This window comes from Babylonia areolata, chromosome 5, assembly GCF_041734735.1.
Source record: "Babylonia areolata isolate BAREFJ2019XMU chromosome 5, ASM4173473v1, whole genome shotgun sequence".
NCBI lineage: Eukaryota > Metazoa > Mollusca > Gastropoda > Neogastropoda > Buccinidae > Babylonia > Babylonia areolata.
Genome location: NC_134880.1, coordinates 1,428,155 through 1,453,154, shown reverse-complemented (window position 1 = coordinate 1,453,154; position 25,000 = coordinate 1,428,155). Strand labels below are relative to the sequence as shown.

Genomic DNA, 25,000 nt, shown 5'->3' with positions numbered 1-25,000 from the left:
CAGCAACAGTGGCAAATATAAACACTAAATGGGATTTTTTTTCTGCACTCTTCACAATTTTACCTTATGTTGTCTACACAACTGGTGCGTCGTTAGCTTTAACCAGGGACTGAAGTTAATGTGGTGTCACGGCGTCAGGCAACATTCAGCCATGGCGTTTGTTTCATCGAAGCAGGTACCCCCCACACATGAAATTCAACAATTGTTGCGGGTTATGTCGCAACAGGTATTCATTGCACGAGGATGGAGTTTACATCGCAGCAACTAACCACAAACACAGCCACACACACTGACCATCAGTGACGGACAGACTGACCACACTGACCCACCAGGCCCTGACAGCACTCAGTGAGAGCCACGCTGTGGTGAGAGGACATGCACACTGTCACACAACTGACCACACTGACCACCAGGCCCTGACAGCAATCAGTGAGAGTCACACTGTGGTGAGAGGACATGCACACTGTCACGCAACTGACCACACTGACCCACCAGGCCCTGACAGCACTCAGTGAGAGTCACACTGTGGTGAGAGGACATGCACACTGTCACACAACTGACCACCGCTGCCCAGCAGCATGGCTGACATAACAACTGGTCCCTGAGGGCTGGGCTGGCTTCCACCAGTCTACACGGGGGTGTTATGGAACTCGATGGCGGTTCCAGCGCTGGCTGCAAAATGTCAACTTGGCATCAGAATGGCTGTTATACCCCCCCCCCCTCCTCTCTCACCGAGAATCTGAGTGAGTGACTGACGTGGTCCTCAAGGTCTATAGTTCACGGACACAACATGTCGCTCAGCCCAAATGATGTCAATATTGACCGAACGCCTAAAGGAAAGTTGAACGTGTTAAAACTCTTCTCTGTCTCTCTCTCCTTCCTGTATCGCTTTCCAGAGTGTGTAAAACAAATATCTCCTTTACATTCGCTATTGGTCATTTCTTTTCATTGGCTTTCCGCTCTTTCTTTCTTTTTTTCTTTTTCCACTGATGAAACTAAAAATTCCACCATTTTGGTTTCACTGGTTGTCTGTCATCAAAACTTCCCCAGCCTTTTCCCTGTTTCCACTGGTTGTCTGTCATCAAAACTTCCCCAGTCTTTTCCCTGTTTCCACTGGTTGTCTGTCATCAAAACTTCCCCAGCCTTGTCTCTGTTTCCACTGGTTGTCTGTCATCAAAACTTCCCCAGCCTTTTCCCTGTTTCCACTGGTTGTCTGTCATCAAAACTTCCCCTGTCTTTTCTCTGTTTCCACTGGCTGTCTGTCATCAAAACTTCCCCTGTCTTTTCCCTGTTACCACTGGTTGTCTGTCATCAAAACTTCCCCAGTCTTTTCCCTGTTTCCACTGGTTGTCTGTCATCAAAACTTCCCCAGCCTTTTCCCTGTTACCACTGGTTGTCTGTCATCAAAACTTCCCCAGTCTTTTCTCTGTTTCCACTGGTTGTCTGTCATCAAAACTTCCCCAGCCTTTTCCCTGTTTCCACTGGTTGTCTGTCATCAAAACTTCCCCAGCCTTTTCTCTGTTTCCACTCACGGTCAACGATGAATGTCAATGAAAATGCATCACTCTTCTCCGATGGTCATCTTTACAAGACTCACAATTTCAAAATCTCGTTTTTCAGGTGGGGGACATTGGACAATATTTTCGTAATCTAATCTTACAATGTCCTTTTGGATACCAAAGATGTCACATCTCTGACCTATGGCGGGTTGTCATATCTGTCAACCTTTTAACCAAAACAACGTCACCTTGTTCTGATTCGTTTCCCCGGTGTTGTTTTTGAGTTTCATTGACAGCGATTGTCAACTTTGGTTACACAGAACAACAGCATCTGATTTCTTCAAAACAGTATCTCACTAAGGTTTTTATCTTCTATCATTATATATATTATAGATTATAAGGTCCACTCAGCAAGACTCCTTCCTCTCCACCCACCTCTTTTTTATCATCGTCGCCAGTGGCTGCTACGTTTGAGTTACGTGTGTGACACTGTTTACAGAACCGGATCGGTCGGAACGCGCTCTTCAGCACACAGTGTCCGCTTCCATTAGCTCCAGGCGTCTGGAGGGGGGAGGGGGAGGGGGAAGGGGAGAGAGGGGAGGGGGGGACTAGGGGGAAGACAGGGAGGGTGGGGGATGGGAAGGGGAGAGGGCAAGGAGGTTGTGGCGCCGGTCATGGGTAGACTGACACGTTCACGGTACAGACGACAAACAGCCGACAGGAAGTGACGTCACTGGCGATGTGGCCGCCTTTTTTTTTCCGCCCCTCTGGGCGTTCCTGGAGTCGACACGTGTCAGCAGGGGGGACCAGACTTGCCGCCAGACTTGGGAAGAGCGGCAATAGGGAGGGCAGGGGGCTTGCCGAGGCGGGTGGGGTGCTGGGCAAAGAAGACAGGATGCTGTGTGTGTTGGAGGCGTGGTTTGGGTACAGCTTGGAACCTGAAAACACACACACACACAGACAGATTCGTTCAGTTTAGTGGCGTAAGAAGCCATTTGTTGTCGGTATAACAAATAATGTTATGCTGACAGAGCATATTCGTTCAGCCATTTAACGTCCTTAGTCTTCGATGCACTTGGAAGATATGAAAAAAAAACCCAAACAAACAGGAGAAGGAATAGCAGAAAAAGACAGAAAAAGAGAGACAAATACATGTCAATAACTATGCATGCATTATCCAGTCAATCAAGCAAGCAATCAGTCACTGAGTCAAACAGTTACCATAATGTTATTCATGCATATGGATGTAAATTTACACCACTTTAATTTATGTTATGATCAAACCAAATACAACCATTTCTAAACCACGTAATGTTTTAATTGCATCACCAGACAGATTCGAAATTATGCTACACACACACACGCGCGCGCGCAGTCTATCACATGGACACATGTACGCCGCAATACCCATTATTACTACAATACATTTTTTTATTGCTACAATCAAAAGTAGTCCTATTGTGAAATGCGGAGTTGAAAAGGAAATGTATCACAATTTAACCATTCATTCAAAAGGGAAAGCTTGTAAAACAATAACGAGAAAGAAAAGGTTGGGTGTGGATGCTGAGGGGGTGGGGGTGGGGGGGGGGCACTTGGAGAGAGACAAGACAAGACAAGACAAATTCTTTATTATCGAGGATAATATATAAACACTGGCGCGCTTTTTTTCATCCAGTCCCCGCCTTCAAACAGGGTCTACACTACACAATACTACTTAAAGTCATAGTATTCGAATGAGATACACACACACACACACACACACACGCACACACACGTACACAACACACACACACACACAAACACACGCACACACACGTACACAACACACACTCACTTACACACACACACACACACACACACACACACACAAACAAACACACGCACACACACGTACACAACACACACACACACACACACACACACACAAACGACATTTGACCAAACACAAAGAAACCCTGACTCATTAACCCCTGAAACCTTACCTAACATAGAGAAATACAAATGTCTCAGAAACCCGCAACAAACTCGTTCATCCAGTCCCATGTTCACTTTATCCCCCCCCCCCTTCCTTCCTTCCCCCCTTTCTCCCATCACCCCACGTGACTCGTTTCCTCTGCCACAGGATCACATCCAAACACTGCCCGACGAATGACGACTGTTCCATGTCACAGCCCCACCTGTTTTTCCTAAATTACAGCCCCGCCTGTTTTCCCTAACAATGACGACTATTCCACGTCACAGCCACACCTGTTTTTCCTAACAATGACGACTATTCCACGTCACAGCCCCACCTGTTTTTCCTAACAATGACGACTATTCCACGTCACAGCCCCACCTGTTTTTCCTAACAATGACGACTATTCCACGTCACAGCCCCACCTGTTTTTCCTAAACAACAGCCCCACCTGTTTTTCCTAAACAACAGCCCCACCTGTTTTTCCTAACAATGACGACTATTCCACGTCACAGCCCCACCTGTTTTTCCTAACAATGACGACTATTCCACGTCACAGCCCCACCTGTTTTTCCTAACAATGACGACTATTCCACGTCACAGCCCCACCTGTTTTTCCTAACAATGACGACTATTCCACGTCACAGCCACACCTGTTTTTCCTAACAATGACGACTATTCCACGTCACAGCCACACCAGTTTTTCCTAACAATGACAACTATTCCACGTCACAGCCACACCTGTTTTTCCTAACAATGACGACTATTCCACGTCACAGCCCGACCTGTTTTTCCTAAACAACAGCCCCACCTGTTTTTCCTAACAATGACGACTATTCCACGTCACAGCCACACCAGTTTTTCCTAACAATGACAACTATTCCACGTCACAGCCACACCTGTTTTTCCTAACAATGACGACTATTCCACGTCACAGCCCCACCTGTTTTTCCTAACAATGACGACTATTCCACGTCACAGCCCCACCTGTTTTTCCTAACAATGACGACTATTCCACGTCACAGCCCCACCTGTTTTTCCTAACAATGACGGATGCTAAGCCAAATGTTGGCCGACGACAAATGCAAACAGTCTTCCCAACTTGCAGCTGCCTCCGCCCACGAACGCACGCATATATACACTCCCCCACTGCCCGCAACAAAATATTGAAACAATGCAGGCTGGCTGTGGGCCCGGTCAATAAGTTGTAAAACATATGGTATCGATTTTTGTTGGTGGAGGGGGGGGACAGGTGGAGGGCGGTCAGAGTCACATGGGGTCATGACAGAAAGGAAGGAAGGAAGGAAGGAAGGGAAGAAAGGGAGGAAGGAAGGAAGGAAGGAAGGGAGGAAGGAAGGAAGGAAGGAAGGGAAGAAAGCCTACCCTCTTATGTAAATCAGAGTACAGTGAAAATCTGGTATCATGGCTGTATTGATACTGTGGTCATCTCCCAGTCTATTCTTCGTGATACCACTTCCGTTCAGTTTAGATCCTTGCAGTACAGCGTCAAGATGTTTGGTGTCAGATACAAGACAAATTCCAAGCGAAAAGTATGGTGGTTAGCAAATAGTTAAAAGAAAAGTATGGTGGTTAGCAAATAATTAAAAGAAAAGTATGGTGGTTAACAAATAGTTAAAAGAAAAGTATGGTGGCTAACAAACAGTTAAAAGAAAAGTATGGTGTTAACAAATAGTTAAAAGAAACGTATGGTGGTTTGCCTTCTGCTGAACATACAAGTGCTAGTTTTATACTGTACCATCCAAAATATCAAATATCGATCACCACTTTTTCTTATGCTCTCGACGTGCTCGGCACCAGATAAATCCCGCCTTCAGTGCCGGGGGGGAGGGGGTGGGGGGGGGACAGCAGAACGTGCTGTATCAAGTCAGAAAACAATATCCAAAACAGCAGAACGTGCTGTATCAAGTCAGAAAACAATATCCAAAACAGCAGAAAGTGCTGTATCAAGTCAAAAAACAATATCCAAAACAGCAGAACGTGCTGTATCAAGTCAAAAAACAATATCCAAAACAACAGGCCTGAGAAAATGGTCTGGAGACAAACCAGTGACGTCACTATGTACGACGTGACACGTCAAGGGGAGTTAATGACAGCTTTTGACTTCCGATCACAAGAGCTCGGGCTCAAATATGGCGTCGTACGCGTGAAATGGGACATTTACGCAATCTCTCGGCCAGGACTTATGCAGGCCTGCTACAACCTGAAACACGCTCCTTGTCCACGCATGCAGAAATGAAAACACTCGAAAAAAACATCCCGTAGTAGTCCGTGTTTGTTAGGTCGTGGAAACCCAAACACATGCTGGAACAACAATAACTGGGCATTTAGCACACTGACTTGAGTCGGGTAAAACAAAGAACGGAGGAGTATTTTGACTTTTCTTTTTTAATTTTTGGTCAAAAGTATAATTTTGATAGCTTCTGATTCTTTTCACGTCTGGAAGATGCAATAAAATGCAGCAAGTGAGGCCGAGACAGGACAGGCCTTTATGGGAAATGTCGCGTGCTTCGTGCTTCACCCACAACAATTACGGAACAGACCCCCCCCAAAAAAACAACAAAACAAAACAAAACAAAACAAAAAAACAAACAAAAAAAAAAAACCTTTACTTTTTGTAACCACCAGCTTTCCTATCGTAAGAGTTACAGCATACCATGATCTTGACCTTTCACATCTGACTTTAAATTTCAACCGGGAACATGCTGTCATAATGATGGCCAGTCCCTGTCCCGCGTTGGACGAAGAATGAATGTAAGATAAGACACAGCTGTTTCTAGTCTGACCTGTTGTTTGAAGTATTGACCTTGTCTTTTATCCACCAACCCTGTTTCCCTCACCATCATAAAGGGGTTGACTGTAAACGTCCTATACATACCTACCTTCCTTCCTACACCACATCCAGTTGCCAGTAAAATTCCAACGTTAACGTTTATCACGGACACACACTTGAAAAGATAGTTGAGAACCGGTGATTACATACTCTCTTTTTATTTACACATGTGAGTCAAGAAATAGTAAAATAATAATAATAATAATAATAATAATAATAATAATAATAATTAAAAAAAGATATCTGCGTACCACGCGCTTCTGGCAGGCTATACTGTTGTCATTACACGCGTGTCAATGACAGTATCATTTTCCGTGACGGCGGTTTGCCATTTCCGAGAGGTCCATGCTCGCCACAGCGCCATGGGTTGGTGCAGCAGAAAGGTCACAGCTCCAATGCATGGGCGCGTGTCAGTTCTTTGTTTTTTTCTTCACGTCGTGTCGGGACATCCGAGTTTAAAGGCTTGGATGTCAAAAGTCAATTAGACTTTGTCCATTCCCAATAAGGAGGGCGAAAGGAAATTATAGAAATAGTAATTGTGATGTGCTTTTTTTTTCTTTTCTTTTTTTTAAGACACAAAGAACAGAAGTTAAAAGCAGAAAAGAAACAACAGGCACACAGAAAGAAAGATTATTTACTTATTTGTTGGCAGGCGCAATAGCCGAATGGTTAAAGTGTTGGGCTTTCAATCTGAGGGTCCCAGGTTCGAATCTCGGTGACGACGCCTGGTGGGTACAAGGTGGAGATTTTTCCGATTTCCCAGGTCAACATATGTGCAGACCTGCTAGTGCTTGAACCCCCTTCAGGCGTATACGCACGCAGAAGATCAAACACGCACGTTAAAGATCCCGTAACCATGGCAACGTTCGGTGGGTTATGGAAACAAGAACATACCCAGCAAGCATCACCCCCGAAAAAGGTGTATAGCTGCCTACATGGCTGGGTGGAAAAAAAACAAACCCAACCAAACAAAAAAACAAAAACCAACCAAGCAAACAAAACAACAACAAAAAACAACAACAAAAAAACAACAACGGTCATACACGTAAAAAACTGTTACATGTCTGTCTGAGTGTGTGTGTGTGCGTGCCTGAAATCTGACTGAATGACACAGGAAACGAATGATGAGCGCCCAGTGGCAGCCGTCAGTCGGCTCTACCCATGTAGGCAGCCTTGTGCGAATGATCCCGTGTTTGTAAAGCGCTTAGAGCTTGGTCTCCGACCGAGGATAGGCGCTATATAAGTATCCATATCAATCAATCAATGAAGGATAAAACATAACAATAAAGTTTCCTTCACTTAGACTCGAAAGTTTCAATTCAAAATAATTGTACCCCCGACAACGGAGTATATGTGCCTACATGACGTGGTAAAAACGGTCATACACGTAAAAGTCCACTTGTGTACATACGAGTGAACGAGGGAGTTGCAGCCAACGAAGGAAGAAGAAGAAAATACTTGTGTATTTCTGTGGTCTCTCGCCCCCCCCCCCCCCCCGCCCCCCCCTCCCCCCGCGCCCCCCTCCCTCAGCAAAACGGACACCGGAAAGTCCAGGGCTGGACAGGCTGTGAGTGAACCCACCAGTTAAAAGTTGCCTTGCCACAGGGCGACCATAGTGCTGGAACAGTCTGTCATAAACTGGAGGGAGGTCCAGGCTAGTGTTCCGATTGAGGCAAGACTTTTAAAGCATAACATTCAAATGTAAAAATAATGACTTTAACAAACTGTCTACAGTCACCATGAAGTGTGACCGGACGTAGTACAAAATCCCATCCCATGCTCTCTGGAATGAAAAGATGGTAAGAGAACACCGAAATATAAATAGAAAATTGAAACTGTCGGCTGTGAGTGAAAGAAACTGATATGTGCACGAAGAACCAGAATCTTCACCAACGAAAGGATTCCCTGTTAATGCAAGTGTTCTCCAAATCGCTGACACTGTAAGAGAGAGAGAGAGAGAGAACATTACCAGAGCAACGATTGGCCGTTGGCAAGAGACGGAACTTCCGAGAAGAAGGCGAGCGAATAGTGTGCAAACGGAAACGGGGGAGCTATGAGACACGAATCCCCTTCTCTCCACATTGTGTAACCCGCCTGCCTGCCCGCCTGCCCGCCTGCACGATCTGAACAGAAAACAGTCCTGCTGTTTTCGAAAACAGAGTGAAAGAAGTCGCGTGGCGTGTGAGCCGTGGTTTGAGTGAGTTTCAAACTGGATGAATGTCCAGACTTAAGGTTTGTATTTGCTCTGAAACGCTTCAGCTGTCCTCTTCTGGTCACGTGATGTGCACAGCGACGTTTCTTCTTTCAGGCTTCCTACCACCTTCCGTTTCCCTGTTGGTGTTGACCTGGCCAAATTGGAAAAAAAAAAAAAAAAAAAAAAAAAAACCGAAAAAAAAGAAAGCCCTATCAGAAAGTTACCCGATGTTTGTATGGCTTTCTTGGAAGCCAATGAAAGGAAGAATTCTCCCTGTTCCATTGTCTGTACATTCTGTGTGTGTGTGTGTGTTGTCTTTCATTAGCCTTTTAAACTAACACACACACACACACACACGTATATATATATATATATATATATATATATATATATATATGGTACCGTCTCTGCGTAGGTTATACATCTAAACCTCCTCCACCCCGAAAACCCCACTTTCTCCATCTTAAAAACAAAAACAAAACAAGAATCCACAGGAAAAACAAAGATAAACAACACCAAACAAACCCAAAAACCCAACAGATGTGGTTTAACGTGTGCGGGTCAGACAGCACCTTGAAGCCGCCTTGACACATAGAGAGAAGGGAGAGAAACACAACGCACACCCATTCGCTTCGTACTGTTTCACTGCTCGTCCTGCCGGGTCATCGATCTGTCAATACGCCACGCCCATACCCCAGCATCTGCCCGTCATTAGCGGGATTAGTTTGACCAGTCTCTTTTATTCTGCTCCCTGCCTCGGTTCCTTAGCACTCATGGACAGTGACGTCGCCATGTGTGGCCACTGTTGGTTTCAGGACATGCCTCCCGTCACGCCTGACTGCAGCAGCTGCTGACACACATGGTCCTACACTGCCCATCACGCTGATGATACACATGGTCCTACACTGCCCATCACGCTGATGATACACATGGTCCTACACTGCCCATCACGCTGATGATACACATGTTCCAACACTGCCCATGACGCTGATGATACACATGTTCCAACACTGCCCATCACGCTGATGATACACATGTTCCAACACTGCCCATGACGCTGATGATACACATGTTCCAACACTGCCCATCACGCTGATGATACACATGTTCCAACACTGCCCATCACGCTGATGATACACATGGTCCTACACTGCCCATCACGCTGATGATACACATGTTCCTACACTGACCTGCCCATGACGCTGATGTTCCAACACTGACCTGCCCATGACGCTGATGTTCCAACACCGACCTGCCCATGACGCTGATGATACACATGTTCAAACACTGCCCATCACGCTGATGATACACATGTTACAACACTGCCCATGACGCTGATGATACACATGTTCCAACACTGCCCATGACGCTGATGATACACATGTTCAAACACTGCCCATGACGCTGATGATACACATGTTCAAACACTGCCCATGACGCTGATGATACACATGTTCCAACACTGCCCATGACGCTGATGATACACATGTTCAAACACTGCCCATGACGCTGATGATACACATGTTACAACACTGCCCATGACGCTGATGATACAGATGTTACAACACTGCCCATGACGCTGATGATACACATGTTACAACACTGCCCATGACGCTGATGATACACATGTTCCAACACTGCCCATGACGCTGATGATACACATGTTCAAACACTGCCCATGACGCTGATGATACAGATGTTACAACACTGCCCATGACGCTGATGATACACATGTTACAACACTGCCCATGACGCTGATGATACACATGTTACAACACTGCCCATGACGCTGATGATACACATGTTACAACACTGCCCATGACGCTGATGATACAGATGTTACAACACTGCCCATGACGCTGATGATACAGATGGTCCAACACCGACATGTCCTTGACGGGCTGGGGGAAAGTCAGATAGAATACAACCGTTTTCTTTTTTTTCTTCTGGCTGGGGCCATTTCAGGGTTTTATTTTAACTATTGTTTTTCTGCATTGATGGAGCTTTCAGTGAAGCTGTCCCGTGAGGATTCAATATCGGTCAGAGCATTCTTGTTGGGCGGTGGCGGGAGTAAATTCTGTGTAGCGCTCTGTGTGTGTGTGTGTGTGTGTGTGTGTGTGTGATGCTCTACTTTCAGACGCTATGTACCTCAGGTTTGGGGGTTGTCGTTTTGAATGGAGCTAAGTGGATATCCGTTCATCAAACTCCATGCTGGTTTAATTCGCTTAAAAAAACGCATGCAGAATTTGGCGTAGTTTAATCACTGACTTGTCCAACAACGTTTTGTGTATTTGTGTCCCCAGTCTTTGTGTCTCCAGTCTACCAACACATTTCTTTCCCTTTTAGTTTTGTTTATTTCCATTTTTTGCCAAAATCCAAGAAGGCAGAGTTCAAAAGGGTGTGTACTTTAAGGAGCACTCAGCTGTCCACTAAGCAGGGAAAAAGACATCACTTCTGTCGTCTTTCTCAACATAGCTCGCTGAATGTGAATGAATGTGGTTTCGGAAACGCATTAACCTGACATCACCTTTAATACTCCATACTACAGGCGTTAACGGAAAATTGTATGAAAGCTGTGGATTTTATAAACCTTTAGGATTTCGTATCGTTACCAGTTAACGGTACAGCTGCTGGTGTCACTCATCAACCTCGCATGTTTCTTTTTTTTCTTTTTTTTTTTTTTTTGCTTGCTGAAGACCATGTGGGCACAATTCTAAAGGGTGAATCTGAGATACATTCAGACAGCCACCACAATGGGGAAAAGGTGAAGACGTTTTGCTTCTTTACGTTCAGACAGCAACCATGAAGGGGGAAAAGGTGAAGACGTTTTGCTTCTTTTCGTTCAGACAGACACCATGAAGGGGGAAAAGGTGAACACGTTTTGCTTCTTTTCGTTCAGACAGCCACCATGAAGGGGGAAAAGGTGAAGACGTTTTGCTTCTTTACGTTCAGACAGCAATCATAATCGGGAAAAAGTGAAGACGTTTTGCTTCTTTACGTTCAGACAGACACCATGAAGGGGGAAAAGGTGAAGACGTTTTGCTTCTTTTCGTTCAGACAGACACCATGAAGGGGGAAAGGTGAAGACGTTTTGCTTCTTTTCGTTCAGACAGACACCATGAAGGGGGAAAAGGTGAAGACGTTTTGCTTCTTTACGTTCAGACAGCCACCATGAAGGGGGAAAAGGTGAAGACGTTTTGCTTCTTTACGTTCAGACAGCCACCATGAAGGGGAAAAGGTGAAGACGTTTTGCTTCTTTACGTTCAGACAGCCACCATGAAGGGGGAAAAGGTGAAGACGTTTTGCTTCTTTTCGTTCAGACAGCCACCATGAAGGGGAAAAGGTGAAGACGTTTTGCTTCTTTACGTTCAGACAGCCACCATGAAGGGGAAAAGGTGAAGACGTTTTGCTTCTTTACGTTCAGACAGACACCATGAAGGGGGAAAAGGTGAAGACGTTTTGCTTCTTTACGTTCAGACAGCCACCATGAAGGGGAAAAGGTGAAGACGTTTTGCTTCTTTACGTTCAGACAGCAATCATAAGGGGGAAAAGGTGAAGACGTTTTGCTTCTTTACGTTCAGACAGACACCATGAAGGGGGAAAAGATGAAGACGTTTTGCTTCTTTACGTTCAGACAGCCACCATGAAGGGGGAAAAGGTGAAGACGTTTTGCTTCTTTACGTTCAGACAGCCACCATGAAGGGGAAAAGGTGAAGACGTTTTGCTTCTTTACGTTCAGACAGCCACCATGAAGGGGGAAAGGTGAAGACGTTTTGCTTCTTTACGTTCAGACAGACACCATGAAGGGGAAAAGGTGAAGACGTTTTGCTTCTTTTCCCCACATGGTCAGCTGACCGTGTGGTAAGAACTATGTCCTTCTGGAACCACACACACAGAAGTCAGCCAATTTTACACTGCGCGTCCTTATCAACAAATTCATCATTTGTACCGATCTTTTTAATTATCTTATTATTATTATTATTTTTTTTTATTTTTTTTTTTTTACAATATATAGTGATGGTAAAAGTACCCAGACCATCGTATGAAAGGTGTACACGATCGGTGTCTGGAAACAGGATGATTAATTTTATTTTAATGCGTTCGTGAACTAAGCCGAAGACTAAACAACATGACCCTGTCATTGTTTTCCCGGGTTCCTTAGTCCTTATCACGGCATGAGAAGACAACGCTTCGGTGATAAGGGACAAAAGAGTAGAGCTTCCACGATCAGTCCAGCCACCTCAGTTGGTATGGCCAACTCCACAGTACAAATAAGTCAAGAAGGGAACCGGTCTTACCGTGTACCAGTTAGCCGTGAGCGGCAACAAGCCCGGTGTGTTCCGAGCATTTGTAACATCGTTTTTACACCCCAGGCTTACTCCCATAAACGTGGCCAGAACACCGCACAGAGCAGAGTAAAGCATAACAACAAAAGATTTGTTTGATCATCGGCCTGAACAAGATAATCCATGCTTTTTTTCAGAGGGGTTGGGTGTGTGTGTGTGTGTGGGGGGGGGGGGGGGGGGGGGGGGGGGGGGGGGGGGGGGGATGATGCATGCAGCTTCTTCGCCGGAGCAGGATATAGGCCATTACCGCTGCCGAAAACCAGCGTGTAATCATTCAGCGTGAATGTAGACAGATCAAGAGGCGGCCAGAAAGATGCCACTCTCTACGGACACCTCTTACCAAATGGCGCCATTCCCTCACCACGTTAACATCAGTGCAAACCGTTACCCCTGTGCTTTAGTTCTGAGCCCATCACTTCACGACGTAGACTGCCGATGACTGGGTACCGACAGCAGAGGAAGGGGAAGAAAAGACATACTCAAGTCCCTGACTGGGATTTCTTTCCTCCAGTATCGGGGCGAGGCGCCAAGAATCAGGAACGACACCAGCGCTGGCAGCAGTTCAAGTCAGACACCTTTTACAGTCCTGCCAACTGCAAGGGCCCGTACTCGTGTGACTTACCGCCACCATTAATTCAGATCATTGTAGTCATGGCCCCCACCAGGGACCAGGCCCCAGTTTAGGGCTGACCGCTGCCACTAACTTCCTTTTCCCGAGTGAATGCAATCGTGTTGTCCTTCCCGGTTGGTAACGTCAGTAATATTTCACCAGGACGCCGCCTTCGGTATCTTTCTCCGTTTCTCTCGGGGGCCAATCTGCAGCATCTAATGCGGTCCACAGATCTTCTCGGTACATATGTTTACGAGGTTTCTAATGTGGGATTGTCATGTGTTAACATTTGACGTGCTCGAGTATGTGTGTATGTTTGTATGCGTGCATGTGTTTATATATATACATGTGGATGTGTGCATGCATGTGTATGATTGTGCATATTTGAGAGAGAGAGAGAGAGACAGACAGAGAGAGAGACAGACAGACAGGCAGACAGAGACAGACAGAGACAGACAGACAGACCGCGAGTGTCACCAAAGAAGTCAAAGCAGCCAACACACCGAGCCCCCGGTCCTGTGCCCATTCCTTTTCCTACTCAACTCACTGGGACAGCTAGTAGTCTCCCCTTCTTTCCCCCCACAGAGAGTCCATCTTATGTCCAGCGGCAAAGCCTACAGCTTTCATCGTTAATCCCCCCCCCCCCCCCTCAAAAAAAAAAACAAAAAAAAACCTAACAAAAAACAACAAAACCCGCTGTGTTCCTTGTCCTCCCCCATCTCTTGGATGTGAGAAGCTTCCCTTTGAAATGATGTCAACAGCCATGGAACGCTATCGTCGTGCCCACGTTTGTTATTCGTACAGAGAGTTCAGGAAAAAACAGGGGAGGGGATTTTTCTGGTTTGTCTGCTGCGTGCTGACGGACTGTTCGTGTGCTGTGTAGCTTTCTGTTTGTAGACACGCATGCCTCTGTCTTTTCCTCTTTTTGTCTTTCCACGTCTGTCTGTCTATACATAGGTCTGTCCCTTCATCAGTACATCCATGTCCTATTCACTTATCCATTGGGTTTTTGTTTTTTTGCTGTCATGGCCATTGACTTGTTCTCTTCTTTCAACCCCTACAGTCTCTGTCCACCACCCTTTTGTCCCCCGCACACACACACACATTCTGAGTTCTCTCTCTCTCTCTCTCACACACACACACACACACACACACTACAGTGAACGTTCCTTCACTCATCCCTCAACGCTACAGTGAACGTTCCTTCACTCATCCCTCAACACTACAGTGGACGTTCCTTCACTCATCCCTCAACACTACAGAGGACGTTCCTTCACTCATCCCTCAACACTACAGTGGACGTTCCTTCACTCATCCCTCAACACTACAGTGAACGTTCCTTCACTCATCCCTCAACACTACAGTGGACGTTCCTTCACTCATCCCTCAACACTACAGAGGACGTTCCTTCACTCATCCCTCAACACTACAGTGGACGTTCCTTCACTCAACCCTCAACACTACAGTGGACGTTCCTTCACTCATCCCTCAACACTACAGTGGACGTTCCTTCACTCATCCCTCAACACTACAGAGGACGTTCCTTCACTCATCCCTCAACACTACAGTGAACGTTCCTTCACTCATCCCTCAACACTACAGAGGACGTTCCTTCACTCATCCCTCAACACTACAGTGAACGTTCCTTCACTTATCCCTCAACACTACAGTGGACGTTCCTTCACTCATCCCTCAACACTACAGAGGACGTTCCAACACTCATCCCTCAACACTACAGTGGACGTTCCAACACTCATCCCTCAACGCTACAGTGAACGTTCCAACACTCATCCCTCAACGCTACAGTGAACATTCCAACACTCATCCCTCAACACTACAATGGATGTTCCAACAATCATCCCTCAACACTAAAGAGGACGTTCCAACACTCATCCCTCAACACTACAGTGGACGTTCCAACACTCATCCCTCAACACTACAGTGGACGTTCCAACACTCATCCCTCAACACTACAGTGGACGTTCCAACACTAATCCCTCAACACTAAAGAGGACGTTCCTTCACTCATCCCTCAACACTACAGTGAACGTTCCTTCACTCATCCCTCAACACTACAGTGGACGTTTCTTCACTCATCCCTCAACACTACAGTGAACGTTCCTTCACTCATCCCTCAACACTACAGTGGACGTTTCTTCACTCATCCCTCAACACTACAGTGAACGTTCCTTCACTCATCCCTCAACACTACAGTGGACGTTCCTTCACTCATCCCTCAACACTACATTGGACGTTCCTTCACTCGACCCTCAACACTACAGTGAACGTTCCTTCACTCATCCCTCAACACTACAGTGGACGTTCCTTCACTCATCCCTCAACACTACAGAGGACGTTCCTTCACTCATCCCTCAACACTACAGTGGACGTTCCAACACTCATCCCTCAACACTAAAGAGGACGTTCCAACACTCATCCCTCAACGCTACAGTGGACGTTCCAACACTCATCCCTCAACACTAAAGAGGACGTTCCTTCACTCGACCCTCAACACTACAGTGAACGTTCCTTCACTCATCCCTCAACACTACAGTGGACGTTCCAACACTCATCCCTCAACACTACAGTGGACGTTCCTTCACTCATCCCTCAACACTACAGTGGACGTTCCTTCACTCATCCCTCAACACTACAGAGGACGTTCCTTCACTCATCCCTCAACACTACAGTGGACATTACTTAACTCATCCTTCAACACTACAGAGGACGTTCCTTCACTCATCCCTCAACACTACAGTGGACGTTCCAACACTCATCCCTCAACACTAAAGAGGACGTTCCTTCACTCATCCCTCAACACTAAAGAGGACGTTCCTTCACTCATCCCTCAACACTACAGAGGACGTTCCTTCACTCATCCCTCAACACTACAGAGGACGTTCCTTCACTCATCCCTCAACACTACAGTGGACGTTCCTTCACTCATCCCTCAACGCTACAGAGGACGTTCCAACACTCGCCAACCTCTGATGATATGACACGTTTGATTATTGTTTTATGTTTTGTTTTTGATCGAATGCCACCGTTTTTTGACAACTTTCCTGGCACTGGCCACTCCAAGATTTTACTGGATTTTCTTCTCTCCCCCCCCCATCCCCACCCCCCTGTAGAATGTGTGAAACTGTCTTCTGACGGACACACAAACTGCATGGCGGTGGAAGCCTCCTTCAGTGACGATGGTGAGGTGGCCACAGTGGAGTTCCGTGTCGCTCTGCATGGAGTGTTCACATCGTTCAGTGTGCAACAAAGAATAGCAGCGCTCCACTTCCCAACGGTTTGGTTGTTTTGCATGGCTTTCCACAGGGATGAGGTTTCGGGTTGTGTGGATTTGAATGGAGCTTTGTGGATATCTTGACACCTTAAACTGTCCATGGCACTTGTGTTCGTGAAGAACAATCTGAACTGTGCTGAGCACTGTAAAAAAAAAAAAAAAAAAAAAAAAAATCCCGGTACCTCCAAAAAACCCAAAACAAAACGAAAAAAGAAACAAACAAAGAACAACAAACAAAAATCCACCAAGAAAACCCCAAACAATAACAACAAAGAAACATACAAAAAAAAAAAACAAACAAAAAAAAAAAACAAAAAAAAAAAAACACACAAAAAAAACCACACCACCAAACAAACAAAACAAAAAACATACGGAAATCATTGGTGAATTTGTATCAGTGACGGTGACAGCAGTGTTGAGCCTTAAACTGTTTTCTAATCTACCATCTCATTTTTCCATTTTCTCGCTGATACCCAGGGGGCCATGGATGTACTCTGTGGTTGCTGTAGTTTCCCACATGAGTGGCAGGCTGATCGCGAAAGTGGAGTGATGGCCTACAGGTAACGCGTACGCCTAGGAAGCGAGATAATCTGAGTGCACTGGTTCGAATCACGGCTCAGCCGCCGATATTTCCCCCCCCTCCACTAGACCTTGGGTGGTGGTCTGGACGCTAGTCATTCGGATGAGACGATAAACCGAGGTTCCGTGTGCAGCATGCACTTAACACACGTAAAAGAACCCACGGCAACAAAAGGGTTGTTCCTGGCAAAATTGTGTAGAAAAATCCACTTCGATATGAAAAACAAATAAAACTGCACACGGGAAAAAAAAAAGGGTGGCGCTGTTGTGTAGCGACGCACTCTCCCTGGGGAGAGCAGCCCGAATTTCATACAGAGAAATCTGTTGTGACAAAAAGAGAAATACAATACAATACAATGCTATGCAATACAATACAATACAATGCTATGCAATACAATGCAATGCAATGCAATACAATGCTATGCAATACAATGCTATGCAATGCAATGCAATGCAATGCAATGCAATACAATGCAAAGGGAGTTGTAGTTTTGATAGCGCATGCCAAATATTCAGCTACTTCTGTACTGTGTATCAATGTCAACAACCCTTTTTCTTGCAACCGAGTCTTTTACAACATCAGCTGATGCTAAACACATCCAAATATATCTGTCAGATTTGTATAAAACTAACTGCTTTCACAGAGCTCTACGCAATATTCTGCACGTTTACTCCGGACTCGAACAAAATCATATGACCGTTGCTCTTAAATACGCTGCACTCTCCTCCATATCATAACATACATACCTACAGTGGCAGCATCACTTCAGGGGGGGTTGGGGAGGTGGGGGGGGGGGGGAGTAGTGTTTCCAATTGCTACCAGTGTTGGCAGAACGACTCTGGAAGGAAAATATCACAACAAACAGAAACCCAATCTTGCCACGTAGAAGTGGAGAGAATGCACCGCCTGTGTATCCAATCACTTGTAACCCGTTAAAAATTCATCTGTGACTCACACGGTTTGCTCCAACTCGTCATTCACACCCCCCCCCCCCCCCCCCCCCCTCTACATTTTAAACGATATCATTCAAACGTGAAAATTAACGCCTGGACAAAATGTCTACAGTCACAAGTCTATGTGACGGGGCACTGAACTCCTCCTATTTTCAATGTGTGAAGATGAGACGTAAAACCCAGGTCCCGTGTGTGAAGCATGCACTTAGCACACGTAAAAGAACCCACGGGAACAAAAGGGTTGTTCCTGGCAAAATTCTGTACAAAAAATCCACTTCGATAGGAAAAACAAATAAAACTGCATGCAGGAAAAAAGGAAAGAAAAAAGGGTGGCGCTTTCGTTAATACCGACATGCTCTCCCTGGGAAGAGCAGCCAGAATTTCACACAGAGAAATCTGTTGTGATAAAAAGAAATACAAATATAAACACACACACACACACACACACACATATATATATATATATATAATTAACACACACACACACACACACATATATATATATAAGCAATAAAAATTAACTCAATTTTCGCTGCTACCCAGCAGCTTGGTTATAGACTACTCACAATAGGTGATGTAATGTTAGTTTTATTTTTTACGTCATCTGTCTGGCGCTTACATGACGTCTTCTACTACGTAAACATATCATGTTCAAAATATTCCTTCAATTTTCCATATACGCATCCCTCTCCCTCACTCTCATTCCACAAAAACCCTGCCACGGATCATCCCCACTCCGTGTATGATCCACGAGTTTTCTTGTCCGGAGGGAACTCTGCTGCCACAGTCGAGCACGGAGCAATCTGTCATCAACACTTTGCTGCAGTAGTGGCAGGGGTCAAGAGGGATACACAAAGATGTCGTGATCACGGGGACACCGACACCAACAGATGGTGCCATTTCTTCTGCACGTGACGCCAGCACAGTACGTCATGTCCGCGAGGTTTATCACTTCCGAACCGACCAGTTGTGACGCACTTCGCCCACGTTGTTTACTGACAGAGGAGGTTGAGGAAGAAGAATTACAATGTAATCAAGTTCTTGCTTTGACTGGTTTTCTCTCCCTTGATGCCATAGGTGTTTCAGGCAAGATGGCAAGGTAATGAACTGCACCCCTCTGGCACTAAATCATCCCACACTCGTTTCACAGCCCTGTCGACCACAGCAGCCATCAAACACTGACCGCTACCATTGATGCTGATCACTGTGGGCCATTGTTCAGCCAGGGAAGCAATCATTTAGGGCTGACTACTGGGCACTAACTTTCCTTTCCCAAATGAATGCACAATATCCGTGGTGGCGGCGTCATATTTCTTCTGGCCGCTGGCTTCCAATCTCACAGCTCTCTGCTCTCTCCACGCCAAGCTCAGCAGTGGTCTGCAGACTTTTTTCAACACATATTCACTAGATGCGGAAGTTTCAAGAGAGTTTGATAGTGGGGAGGGGGGCATGGTAAGGTATATAATATGCGCGCAGGAGTTGGTATAAACATTTGTGTATATGTGTGGATGTGTGAGGAGTTCGTGCGCGCGCGCTCATCTGTCTACTCCATGTCTATTTCTTCATTCATGCATTCATATTTCTGCTGGCTTGAGAATCGATTTCTTCTTTCACTCCTCTCATCCATCCCCTTTCATGTAAGTGACAATGTCACGTGTTGGTACACGTTCCTTAAGATGCTGCCTCCTCACTGTAAGCCTCAACACAGCAACTGTTCCAACTCCAGCAAACTCTTCTGTTAAATACTATCTCTGAATTGCAAGAACTTGACATTTAGGGTTCGCTATCATCCTTAAACTCCATAATCATGTTGGTAGCGTTCACGAACTTGGGGAAGCATATTCAGATGCGGGTTAAAAAAAAAAGAAAAGAAAAAAAAAGAGGGGTTTACTGTGATAGCTATTCGGTACAGAGTCGGTTGTGGTTCCAAATGCATTCTATCGTTCGAATCCATCACTTTCGTTCCGTTATATACAATACCCTTCCTTTTCGAGCACAACATTACTTTATCGCTACCTTACGAGTGTTCATATTGGTCGTTTCTGCATCTATTACACATGCTTTGATTTTATATCTTATCGAGGAATGGATGCACACAAGCTTTTGTGAGGTCATTCTTGTCTCACTTCAAACATATTTGTTGTCTGCCTTCTCCGTCCTGTTTGTCCACCTCAGGGCCTCTCTCTATCTCTGTCCCCTTTTCTGTTCGTCCATGTCAGGGTCTCTCTCTATCTCTGTACCCTTTTCTGTCTGTCCGTCTCTCTATCTCTGTCCCCTTTTCTGTTCGTCCATGTCAGGGTCTCTCTCTATCTCTGTCCCCTTTTCTGTCTGTCTGTCCATCTGCGGGCCTCTCTCTATCTCTGTCCCCTTTTCTGTTCGTCCATCTCAGGGCCTCTCTCTATCTCTGTCCCCTTTTCTGTTCGTCCATGTCAGGGTCTCTCTCTATCTCTGTCCCCTTTTCTGTCTGTCTGTCCATCTGCGGGCCTCTCTCTATCTCTGTCCCCTTTTCTGTCTGTCCATCTGCGGGCCTCTCTCTATCTCTGTCCCCTTTTCTGTCTGTCCCTCTCTCTATCTCTGTCCCCTTTCTGTCTGTCCATCTGCGGGCCTCTCTCTATCTCTGTCCCCTTTCTGTCTGTCCCTCTCTCTATCTCTGTCCCCTTTTCTGTCTGTCCCTCTCTCTATCTCTGTCCCCTTTTCTTTCTGTCCCTCTCTCTATCTCTGTCCCCTTTTCTGTCTGTCCATCTCAGGGCCTCTCTCTATCTCTGTCCCCTTTTCTGTCTGTCCCTCTCTCTATCTCTGTCCCTTTTCTGTCTGTCCCTCTCTCTATCTCTGTCCCCTTTTCTGTCTGTCCCTCTCTCTATCTCTGTCCCCTTTTCTGTTCGTCCATCTGTCTCTCTCTATCTCTGTCCCCTTTTCTGTCTGTCCCTCTCTCTATCTCTGTCCCCTTTTCTGTCTGTCCATCTCTCTATCTCTGTCCCCTTTTCTGTCTGTCTGTCTCTATTACACCCTATCTCCCATATTAACGTTTGCAAATCATAGGAAAGCGATTGTTAAATACATATAATCAATCGAAGTGTGATATAATTCCTTCACGTTTCTTTTCACACACCAGTCCATCCATCCATGCATTCATCTGGACCCTATCAACTTTGTTGTCAATTTCTCTGGCGTCATTATCGACTTGTTTTCCTGTTTAACGTCCTTACCTACCTCCCCATCTTCCCCACCCCCTAACCTCTTTCCTGTGAAAGTGACAATGTCCATGTCAGCACAGCCCATGTCTTAACATGCTGTCCCCTCACTGTCACTGTCAGCACAGCCCATGTCTTGACATGCTGCCCCCCCCACCCCCACCCCACTGTCAGCACAGCCCATGTCTTGACATGCTGCCCCCTCACTGTCACTGTCAGCACAGCCCATGTCTTGACATGCTGCCCCCTCACTGTCACTGTCAGCACAGCCCATGTCTTGACATGCTGCCCCCTCACTGTCACTGTCAGCACAGCCCATGTCTTGACATGCTGCCCCCTCACTGTCAGCACAGCCCATGTCTTGACATGCTGCCCCCTCACTGTCACTGTCAGCACAGCCCATGTCTTGACATGCTGCCCCCTCACTGTCAGCACAGCCCATGTCTTGACACGCTGCCCCCTCACTGTCACTGTCAGCACAGCCCATGTCTTGACATGCTGCCCCCTCACTGTCACTGTCAGCACAGCCCATGTCTTGACACGCTGCCCCCTCACTGTCACTGTCAGCACAGCCCGTGTCTTGACATGCTGCCCCCTCACTGTCACTGTCAGCACAGCCCATGTCTTGACATGCTGCCCCCTCACTGTCACTGTCAGCACAACCCATGTCTTGACATGCTGCCCCCTCACTGTCACTGTCAGCACAGCCCATGTCTTGACATGCTGCCCCCTCACTGTCACTGTCAGCACAACCCATGTCTTGACATGCTACCCCTTCACTGTCACTGTCAGCACAGCCCATGTCTTGACACGCTGCCCCCTCACTGTCACTGTCAGCACAGCCCGTGTCTTGACATGCTGTCCCCTCACTGTCACTGTCAGCACAGCCCATGTCTTGACATGCTGCCCCCTCACTGTCACTGTCAGCACAGCCAATGTCTTGACATGCTGCCCCCCCACTGTCAGCACAGCCCATGTCTTGACATGCTGCCCCCTCACTGTCAGCACAGCCCATGTCTTGACATGCTGCCCCCTCACTGTCAGCACAGCCCATGTCTTGACATGCTGCCCCCTCACTGTCACTGTCAGCACAGCCCATGTCTTGACATGCTGCCCCCTCACTGTCACTGTCAGCACAGCCCATGTCTTGACACGCTGCCCCCCCTGTCTCACTGGAACGCAGCTTCTCATGTGAATGTTCCAACAATAGCCACCCTCTGGCGCTTTGGCGGGTTTAAGACAGGATACCTTCATTTTCTGCTAATTTTTCTTTAAATCTAGCTCTGATCATTCCAAGGCTTTGACTAATTTTTTTTTACAGCAGTTTATGCTTTCAGTGGAACTCTCCCTTGATGGACAGAAATTCAATAGCGCTCAGAGAATCATCAATGACGGTTGTGATAGTTGAAGTAGAATTTGATGTAGCGTTCTGTCGAGCGTTCTCATGTTTCAGGAGAATTTGACCCGGTGGTTTTTCTGCCAAACGCTTTGTTTGCATTACCGAGGGTAAAAGACGTCACGGCGAGGAGGCTGCAGGGTTTGGGAGTGCAGTCAACAGAGCTTCTCGTGGTGCACTCTCCAGCAAGGTGGCAGAACGGTGCAGACCTTTATCTGCCAGTGCAGCGTCCGGAGGTGTCTGGGTTCGATTCCCGCTCTCGTTCTTCCTCCCAAGTTTGACAGGAAAATCAAACTGAGCGTCTAACCATACAAGCGAGACAATAAACCGAGGTCCTGTGTGCAGCACGCACTTCTTGCACCGAAAAAGAACCCATGGCAAGAAGAGGACTGTCTGCAAAAGAAATCCACTTTGACAGGTACACAAACATGTATGTATGACTCAAGACCTGACATGCGCGTTGTGCTTATGATGCTGCCAGGCATCTGCCCAACAGATGTGGTGCTGCGTATGTGGATTTGTTCATACACCTCCTTGAGACACTGAAAACCCAAACTGGTGCTGTGTCCAGCAGATCGATCAGTGTCACAGCAGTATCAGGCCACACTGCTGCAGGACACTACACACTTAACCCCTTCCTGCCCACTGTAATCGCTCCACTGTCTCAAGGCCAAAATGAGTGAACGTCATCCAAGGACTGGGGAGTGTACAACCACGTTCCTCCAATGACGGCTCCCGAAAACCTGCCGACAGGACCAAAGACCAGGCCGGAGACGGACTCAAGACTGGCCCGAAAGCGGAAGGGGAAATGGAAAGTGACGTCACCATTACAGCACCCACGGCTCGATAGAACACATAAAGCGGGCAGGGTGGGGGTTGGAGGGTGGGGGAAGGGGTAGGTACAGCAAAACATTTATCATACATTTGAAACATTTCCCGTTGAGACTGAAAAAACAGGTTAGCCTCTCTCTCTCTCTCTCTCTCTCTCTCTCTGTATAACCCGTGATAAAAGCTGTTTGTTTCAAGCACCTGCAGGCACACACCCTTCTTAACGTTCCTCTTTCGACAGCATTGATAAAGAAATGGAGGAAGAAAAGGAGGGAGGAAGAAGGGAAGGGAGAGAGAAAGGAAGGAGGGAAGGAAGGAAGGGAGAAAGGAAAGAAGAAAGGATGGAAGGGAGAAAGGAAAGGGAGGAGGGAAGGAAGGAAGGGAGAAAGGAGAGAAGGAAGGAAGGAGGGAAGGAAGGAAGGGAGAAAGAAGAAAGGAAGGAAGAAAGGAAAAGGAGGAGGGAAGGAAGGAAGGGAGAAAGGAAAGAAGGAAGGAAGGAGGGAAGGAAGGAAGGGAGAAAGAAGAAAGGAAGGAAGGAAGAAAGGAAAGGGAGGAGGGAAGGAAGGAAGGAGGGAAGAAAGGAAGGAGGGAAGGAAGGAAGGGAGAAAGGAAAGAAGAAAGGAAGGAGGGAAGAAAGGAAGGGAGAAAGGAAAGAAGAAAGGAAGGAGGGAAGGAAGGAAGGGAGAAAGGAGAGAAGAAAGGAAGGGAGAAAGGAAAGAAGAAAGGAAGGAGGGAAGGAAGGAAGGGAGAAAGGAGAGAAGGAAGGAAGGAGGGAAGGAAGGAAGGGAGAAAGAAGAAAGGAAGGAAGAAAGGAAAGGGAGGAGGGAAGGAAGGAAGGGAGAAAGGAAAGAAGGAAGGAAGGAGGGAAGGAAGGAAGGGAGAAAGAAGAAAGGAAGGAAGGAAGAAAAGAAAGGGAGGAGGGAAGGAAGGAAGGAGGGAAGAAAGGAAGGAGGGAAGGAAGGAAGGGAGAAAGGAAAGAAGAAAGGAAGGAGGGAAGAAAGGAAGGGAGAAAGGAAAGAAGAAAGGAAGGAGGGAAGGAAGGAAGGGAGAAAGGAGAGAAGAAAGGAAGGGAGAAAGGAAAGAAGAAAGGAAGGAGGGAAGGAAGGAAGGGAGAAAGGAAAGAAGAAAGGAAGGGAGAAAGGAAAGAAGAAAGGAAGGAGGGAAGGAAGGAAGGGAGAAAGGAAAGAAGAAAGGAAGGAGGGAAGGAAGGAAGGGAGAAAGGAAAGAAGAAAGGAAGGGAGAAAGGAAAGAAGAAAGGAAGGGAGAAAGGAAAGAAGAAAGGAAGGAGGGAAGGAATGAAGGGAGA

General features: G+C 46.5%; 1 protein-coding gene and 1 long non-coding RNA gene across 2 annotated transcripts in view; both read right to left on the bottom strand.

The window, feature by feature from the left end:
- The window catches only part of LOC143281853 (uncharacterized), a 274,512-nt gene extending 273,653 nt beyond the window's left edge, over positions 1–859 (bottom strand). The window contains exon 1 of the mRNA XM_076587098.1: positions 1–859. This exon is cut by the window's left edge and continues 879 nt beyond it. The gene's annotated coding sequence lies outside the window, so the exon portion shown is untranslated.
- Positions 860–1,387: 528 nt separating this feature from the next.
- Positions 1,388–25,000, bottom strand: part of LOC143281854 (uncharacterized) — a 96,477-nt gene continuing 72,864 nt past the window's right edge. Inside the window, exon 2 of the long non-coding RNA XR_013055190.1 lies at positions 1,388–2,437. This is a non-coding gene — a long non-coding RNA (uncharacterized LOC143281854). The remainder of the gene's footprint in view (positions 2,438–25,000) is intronic.